The 8,656-nt window shown below is 44.7% G+C and overlaps 2 non-coding genes across 2 annotated transcripts in view; both read right to left on the bottom strand.

Moving 5' to 3' along the window:
• The window catches only part of LOC148328339 (5S ribosomal RNA), a 119-nt gene extending 27 nt beyond the window's left edge, over positions 1-92 (bottom strand). The window contains exon 1 of the ribosomal RNA XR_015845985.1: positions 1-92. This exon is cut by the window's left edge and continues 27 nt beyond it. This is a non-coding gene — a ribosomal RNA (5S ribosomal RNA).
• Positions 93-8,089: 7,997 nt separating this feature from the next.
• Positions 8,090-8,208, bottom strand: LOC148328340 (5S ribosomal RNA). Its single transcript, XR_015846010.1, has one exon. It is a non-coding gene; the product is annotated as a 5S ribosomal RNA (ribosomal RNA).
• Between the last annotated feature and the right edge of the window lie 448 nt (positions 8,209-8,656).

The raw sequence follows: 8,656 nt of genomic DNA on the forward strand, positions 1-8,656 counted from the left end.
GGTCTCCCATCCAAGTACTAACCAGGCCCGACCCTGCTTAGCTTCCGAGATCAGACGAGATCGGGCGTTCTCAGGGTAGTATGGCCGTAAGCGACAATTGCTTTCAAAATTTAGCATTTTATACATGTGGTCTTTATTGTGGCAAATACTTCAATCCAAAAATACGTAACAAGAATCTGAAACTATAACCACAGTCACAAATGTGTAATAACAATCTACAATGCATGATTGAAGTCACAGATATATCACAAATATCAGCAAATGTGTACAATGATTTGTTGGCACATACACATGATTAAATGCGGACAAAAATCCGTAGATGGGCGACCTGTAAAAACGGGACCTGTTGATTGGCTGTGTTCTTACAGGTGACGTTTGCTACAGTCCTGCCGCGGACGACTCGCAAATGCGTGTGCTGATTTGCAAATGCGTGTCAGGAGACTTGTGTGTGGCTCCGTAGCTACACGTTCGGACCACATGGGGGCACTAATATTATTCCAGCCCCGTACCACCAATATATCCACCAATAACATGGGGGGGCGTTCACTGCTATCCACCCATGGTCATGTACAATTTATTTGACATTATTTAAATTAAATTGGAATAAATGGAAGAATAAAGTGGAACTAATAAAATAAGAACCAATGATATAACCAGTGAAGCTAAAAAAAATGAATGAAGCTTCTCCACACCTGCTAATTGCCACATTAACTATACTTCCCTTTATTGCATTCAGTAAACACCATTTTTAAAAATTGATTCATTACCTTTTTATTTAGTAAAACTCACTGCACCAACCCAACCGGACTGCATCGGGTCATCTGTCTGCTACACCTGTAGACTACGAGAGTCCCCTTTTGGTCTTAATGTGGAGCTCCGGAGCCACACTCAAGTCTCCAGACAAACATTTGCAAATTGCCACACGCATTTGCGAGTCGTCCACGGCGAGACTGTAGCAACACCCAAAGGCAGGGGACGCTGAATGTTGGCATTTTGTGCTCTCAGCCTGTCAGGCGAATATGTGGAAATTTATAAAAAAAGCAGCTCGCATACTTGCTTACATTTGTCAAAGTTTTTAATTTTTTTTTGCGATGCAAAAGCTTACAGCACCTGGTATTCCCAGGCGGTCTCCCATCCAAGTACTAACCAGGCCCGACCCTGCTTAGCTTCCGAGATCGGACGAGATCGGGCGTTCTTTTTTTTTTTTTTTTTTTTTTTAGATTTGTCAAAGTTTTTTTCATTTATTTATTTTTTGCGGTGCAAAAGCTTACAGCACCTGGTATTCCCAGGCGGTCTCCCATCCAAGTACTAACCAGGCCCGACCCTGCTTAGCTTCCGAGATCGGACGAGATCGGGCGTTCTTTTTTTTTTTTTCTTTTTTTTTTTTTTATTTTTTTTTTTTATTATTGTAATAAAAACATCTGTACAAATAGAGGTTTGACTCAAGATCCAAACATTCGTGAACAAACATCAGTAGGGATGTCCAACGATAGACAGTCGTAACCAAGGATGCATTTTAAAAATGAAAGTCCAGACTGTTGTCAGCAGAGAAAGTTACTAGTCCGTTGTTTACTGCCAAGTCGTCTTGAAAACGTTTGGGTCGATGTTCCTGAAGATGGGTGAGATGGGAGATGACCAACGATTTGAAGATGGACCAGTGATCGCCTTTCCTTTTTTCATGCAGGTGGATGTTTCTTGTGATGACGATGGAATGACGTGCTATGGCCAAGAGCAGCTTGAGGGCTTTGACATTTAGGCCTTTCCATGGTGAAGGGATGATACCGAACAGGAGAAGCCAGGAATTCTGGTCACCGCCACCACCGACTACCGGCGAGGGGAGTTTCACCCCCAGTCTCCTGGCAATGAGATCTTCTAGTCTGGATCTGAAATGTCGCACGACTCGGCATTGGAGAATGAGATGGTGAAAATCCTCCGGTTCCTCTCCGCACACTGGACATGTCCTGTCATAGGCACTTGGTAGAAAAGCATGCAGCGTTGTACATGGAAAGATTATCCTGTGTCTTATTCTAAAATCAGTGTTACTTACCTTGGGTGGAGTACACCAGTTAAACATGTCAGCCCAGATGGACGAGGGAGCCAGGGTGGGGTTTGCCTGACGCCACGCGTTTTCTGCTGTTGGCTTTTTAAGTATTTTGGTTAGCAACACATGATAGAGTAGTTTTGTTGTGCACTCTGCCAGTCTAGTCGGTCGAGCCCCAAAGGTCAGCACATAATTTAAAATCTGACTTCGTGGTGGTGTCTTCACTCTGTGACATCCGCCCCAGAAGGTGCCCCCAGTGGCAATGCACGGAGTCTCTGATTTTTCCCACTGAGCGCAACACAGTGGCCCTTCGAAAGGGAACTTTGTGGAAGCGAAACAAGGTGCGAATGCGTTCAATGTTAAAATTCCCTTTCTGGTCTAATAAATCACCCATTGTTCTGATGTGTGCACTTTCTAAAACCCCACTTAACATCCTTTCCCCACTCCCTGGCTCACCGCCCAGGAGATCGGGGTTGAACCTAAGTGGAATGTTCTGCAGTTGATGGAGTGACATTGGCTCTGTCCTAACCCATGGCCGCAATGCCCACCACGCCTCTAAGATTTCTTTTTCGAAGGGGTCCAGAGGGGGGAACATCGTGCGAGGCAACATCTGGCAGAGATTGAAGACGCCGTAGCAGCCTAGACCCTCTAAAATTGGCAGAAGAAAATCCTTCCAGGGAGCTGAGAAGGCAGGATTTAAAAACTTTCTGAGCAGCTTCAAGCGTAGTGCAGCCTTTTTTGTGCCAATGTCTGTCAAATTTAAGCCACCTGCTTGGACATCACCGATCAAGGTATAGTGCCCAATGAAACCTCTTTCCCTCTTCCACATGAAATAATTAAAAGTTAAATTTAATCTATTTAAAACATTCGCGGACATGTGAGTGACAGTCAGTGAGTGAATTAATTTTGAAATACACAGGTTATTGATGACCAATATTTTCCCTTTCAGAGTTAAATTCCTGAATTTCCACATATCTAAAGTGGATTTTACTTGTGGTAAAACTGTTTCCCATTGCTGTTCATCACAATGAGAAGTGTTCTCCCCAATCCAAACACCAAGGATTTTTTGGCTGAGTGTGGCCTCTTTAAAACCCCAGGTCATTGGCACAGCGCTGGTGGTACCAAAAACGGCCATGGTGGACTTATCAAAATTGACTTTTGCACCCGAGGCTTGGCAGAAAATGTTGAGCTCGTTGAGAGCTACACTTAGACTCTCCACGTCTCTGACAAACAGGTTTGTATCGTCCGCATACTGTAGAATCTTAACTTCGCGTCCACTTGGTGTCCAAATGCCTTTTATGCTGTTATTTTGTTTGAGGAGGGCCGCAAGTGGTTCTACAACAAGGCCAAAGAGTAGTGAGGACAGGGGGCACCCCTGTCTCACTGACCTTCCCAATTTAACAGGTCCTGTCAGTAGTCCGTTCACTTTGATTTTACTGGCTGCGTTTGCGTACAGACGTTTTATCCAATTGGTAAAGGAAGACCCAAATCCAAATTTGTCAAGCACCTTCCATAAAAAAGAGTGCTCCACCCTATCAAAGGCTTTTTCGAAATCGAGGCTGACATGAATTCCGCACGAGGCAGCCATGTGTTTAGTTAAATACTTTATACTTAAAATAGTGTCTGAAATATCCCTTGTCGGAATGCTATATGACTGCGTTTCGGAGATGATGGTACCTATTACTTTTTTGAGACGAGCTGCTAAAACTTTGGCTAAGATTTTATAGTCAGTGTTCAAAAGACTAATCGGTCTATAGTTGCTCAATTGTTCAGACGCACCTTTCTTGTGTATTAACGTAACGGTACCTACGCAAAATGATGAAGGGACCAGATCTTTTTTTTCCATGTGATGAAACAAATTGAGCAAAATAGGTGACAGCTTTTTCATAAAAGCCTTAAAGAACTCAGCCGTTAGACCATCGCAACCTGGGCTTTTTTTATTATTTAGATCTTGGATTGCCTTTGTGATTTCGAATTCGGACATTGAGTTGTCGCACATGTCTTTATCGTCCACACTCAGTACACGGTTTAAGGCGGCTATGGCCTCGGTGGCATGATCTGTCAACGGTTGTCGGAATTTGAAGAGATCAGTATAGAAAAATTCGACCTCTTCTAAAATGTCATCAATGTCCGTGACCATCGCGTGAGATTTGTGAGACCACAATTTAGATATATATGCTTTTCCTTGTTTATTTTTTTCCAGTCCCAAAAAGTACGCTGTTGATCGCTCGCCCTCTACAGCATTTTGAGCTTTGGCCCTCAGGGCTGCCCCTCTACACTTCTTTGCTTCAAGCAGCTCGAGTTTATGTTGCAGCGAGAAAAATAACGGGTCCACAGGCCCACGTGTTATCGCCGCAGATAGAGTTATTTTCAGCAATTGGTCTCTCACAGTGTTCTCCTCTAAATTTTCCACCCAAGACTTAGCTCTACAATGATTAATGGACAATTTTTTTAAACGTAGTTTGACACTTTCCCACCAGTCTGTGACCCTGTCTACATACTTAGACTCCTCCTTTATCCCCTCAAGAAAAGAGTTTACTTTTGACATAAAGCTCTCATCTTCTAGAAGCGAATTATTGAAGACCCAGAGACCACCGGTCCGCCTGCTTTTGTATAGACATAGATCAAACGACAGTAGCGCGTGATCACTCTGTCCAGACCATGTGTACTTGGGATTGTCCAGTCTCTGCGCAAGGGAAGCAGACGCTAAGCACAAGTCAATGCGCGATTGTTTAAGCGTGCCCAGTACTATTTGTTTGCGCGAGAAAGCCCTCCCCCTGAGGTTTAGGGTTCTCCAGATTTCTAACATATTGTTGTTGTTGATCAAGTTCAGTAGACAATTTCTGCTGACATCATTTTTGTAGGTGTTGTTGACACTAATGTCCAATTTACTCAGGGCGACATTGAAGTCGCCAGTCATGATTGTTCTATTGTTGACAAAAGAAAACACATGTAAGAAAAAGTCTCGTCTTTTTAGCTCCAGGTTTGGTGCATGGAGGTTGATGAGTCGGAGAGGCAATGAGCCATTAAAGTCTACCACTATAAATCTGCCCCCCGGATCAGCATGCACCAGGTTGGGGTGGCCCAGTGCACAGGTCCTAGACAGGATTGCTACGCCACAAGACCTGGGGGAGCCGAGGGCTACATGTACAGAGCCACGTACCATGCGACGAATCTTGTCAACATGCTCTTGGCTCCACCAGGTCTCTTGCAGACAAAGAACATCCCACTTTGTGTTATGTAAAATGTTGTCAATTTTGAGGTTGCTCCGCAGCCCGCAGGCATTAGCTGACACAAGGAGAACAGTCATTATAAAGATAGGAGGGGAAGAGGCTTATCACTTAGACTTCTTCGATCTTCCTTTTCTCAAGCCTTCAGATTGCCTCTTTTTGGGTTCCGCTGTGCTGTGTTCCATTTTGTCATCAGACAATTTACAACTGTCATGACACTTGTCGACCGGTAAGGGGGCTTCTGCCATGTGGCATTGCGGCATCATTTGGGGCAATGATAAGCCTTCAGGCTGAACAACATTCCTCCCCACCGCAGATATCTCGCTCTCTCCCGTATCGCCGGTGCACGAGGCATTTAGGGAGGTCGGCAGGGAAAAATTGATACTGCTGATCCTTTCTGGATGTTGTTTCTTCCCCGGCCTAGGGATACAACTTTCCATAGTTGTCCCCCCCCTCTCAGGGTCAGAGAGTGGAATCTGCCCAACACTCACCCCCTTCAAAGGTTCGGCCCCGGTCGACATGGGATCAGGGGTAGGGCGATGCGCACCCCCCCCCCGCCTCGTTCGTGAGTAGAGCTAGGATTTTGACCTATAACTCCCTCCACTACAGGCACCCTTGTCCCACACAGCACTGTATCAGAGCTCATCTCACTATTCTCAAACAGGTGAGCTTTTGAAAGGTTTGTTTCTGGCAGGCGGACAACCGGCTTTGCGATAGTGGGACTGTCTTCCATTTCTATCGGTGCGGCCACAGAAATATCCTCGCCACAAACACAAAGGACAGGGTATTGTCTGCACACACCACAACGACGAAGGTGAGTCTCATTACATTCTCTGGCATAATGCCCCTGCTTGCCACATTTCCGGCACAAGAATTCCGGACAATCCCTGTACTCATGTTCCGGGGACAGGCAACCTCTACACACTTTGACCTGTCGATCATGGATCACCCTGAAATATTCAGGCCCTGAGGCAGTGATGAAGCGAGCAGAATATGGTAAAGATTTTGTAGTGTCAGTAAATTTTACTTTCACAAAACGGGTCCCGTCAGCTACATCAGTGCCCGGCCACATTTTCCTCCGTACATTGGAGGTCGCCGATACGCCCCAAGACTGAAGTTTATCATGTATTTCGGAGTCATCAATATAAGCTGGCAGATGTAAAAAGGATACGACCATTTCGTCAGTTGTTATCTCCCTACCATGTATTCGTTCAGCGCCTATCCGGAAGCCGTCAAGTAGCTTCTTCTTCGCTTGCATAGAGCTAACTGTTACTTCAAATTTGTCAGAGGAAATCCTCCGACAGGCCCTTATCCGCCCACACACTTCCTTAATACCCCTAATTAACAATAAGGGAGTAATCTCAGCACCATTGTCTATGTCCAGAAATACCGTGAGGTCTTTATCAAAAATAATGCTCTCAGCCACAACATTGCTCACCATTCCATCGCCGTCCAAACCTTGTCCCTTGGTAGCTGCTGGCATGTCTTCAGTCACGCGATTCAATGGCTGCTCCATGGTTTGTCCTAATGAGTCCATTGAACCTGAAGAAAGAAGGGGGGGATGGGGAGAAGAAACAAAAGAAACCCCCCTCCACAGCACGGAGGCTGGGAGGAGAAAAAAAAGCTAAACAAAAAAACTCCTAAAAATTCCGAAAAGATTAACCAAGATTTACCACAAAAATAAGACATAAACCAGGAGCATAGAGCTCTGACTGTCACCTCTGCACACTCACGCAGAGTGACAATCAGGCACACCTGCAACCACTCAACCAACCACACCTGGGCGTTCTCAGGGTAGTATGGCCGTAAGCGACAATTCTCTTCAAAATTTTGCATTTTATACATGTGGTCTTTATTGTGGCAAATACTTCAATCCAAAAATACGTAACAAGAATCTGAAACTATAACCACAGTCACAAATGTGTAACAACAATCTACAATGCATGATTGAAGTCACAGATATATGACAAATATCAGCAAATGTGTACAATGATTTGTTGGCACATACACATGGTTAAATGCGGACAAAAATCCGTAGATGGGCGACCTGTAAAAACGGGACCTTTTGATTGGCTGTGTTCTTACAGGTGACGTTTGCTACAGTCCTGTCGCGGATGACTCGCAAATCCGTGTGCTGATTTGCAAATGCGTGTCAGGAGACTTGTGTGTGGCTCCGTAGCTACACGTTCGGACCACATGGGGGCACTATTATTATACCAACCCCGTACCACATATATACACCAATAACATGGGGGGGGGCGCTCACTGCCATCCACCCATGGTCATGTACAATTTATTTAACATTATTTAAATTAAATTGGAATAAATGGAAGAATAAAGTGGAACTAATAAAATAAGAACCAATGATATAACAAGTGAAGCTAAAAAAAATGAATGAAGCTTCTCCACACCTGCTAATTGCCACATTAACTATACTTCCCTTTATTGCATTCAGTAAACACCATTTTTTAAAATTGATTCATTAACTTTTTATTTAGTAAACACTCACTGCACCAACCCAACCGGACTGCATCGGGTCATCTGTCTGCTACACCTGTAGACTACGAGAGTCCCCTTTTGGTCTTAATGTGGAGCTCCGGAGCCACACTCAAGTCTCCAGACAAGCATTTGCAAATTGCCGCACGCATTTGCGAGTCGTCCACGGCGAGACTGTAGCAACACCCAAAGGCAGGGGACGCTGAATGTTGGCATTTTGTGCTCTCAGCCTGTCAGGCGAATATGTGGAAATTTATGAAAAAGCAGCTCGCATACTTGCTTACATTTGTCAAAGTTTTTTTTTTTTTTTTTGCGGTGCAAAAGCTTACAGCACCTGGTATTCCCAGGCGGTCTCCCATCCAAGTACTAACCAGGCCCGACCCTGCTTAGCTTCCGAGATCGGACGAGATCGGGCGTTCTCAGGGTAGTCTGGCCGTAAGCGACAATTCCTTTCAAAATTTTGCATTTCATACATGTGGTCTTTATTGTGGCAAATACTTCAATCCAAAAATACGTAACAAGAATCTGAAACTATAACCACAGTCACAAATGTGTAACAACAATCTACAATGCATGATTGAAGTCACAGATATATGACAAATATCAGCAAATGTGTACAATGATTTGTTGGCACATACACATGGTTAAATGCGGAAAAAAATCCGTCGATGGGCGACCAGTAAAAACGGGACCTTTTGATTGGCTGTGTTCTTACAGGTGACGTTTGCTACAGTCCTGCCGCGGACGACTCGCAAATGCGTGTGCTGATTTGCAAATGCGTGTCAGGAGACTTGTGTGTGGCTCCGTAGCTACACATTCCGACCACATGGGGGCACTAATATTATACCAGCCCCGTACCACCAATATATACACCAGTGGTCCCCAAACT

Source organism: Idiotropiscis lumnitzeri, chromosome 11, assembly GCF_059441095.1.
Source record: "Idiotropiscis lumnitzeri isolate Australia: NSW breed Sydney's pygmy pipehorse chromosome 11, RoL_Ilum_1.0, whole genome shotgun sequence".
Lineage (NCBI taxonomy): Eukaryota > Metazoa > Chordata > Actinopteri > Syngnathiformes > Syngnathidae > Idiotropiscis > Idiotropiscis lumnitzeri.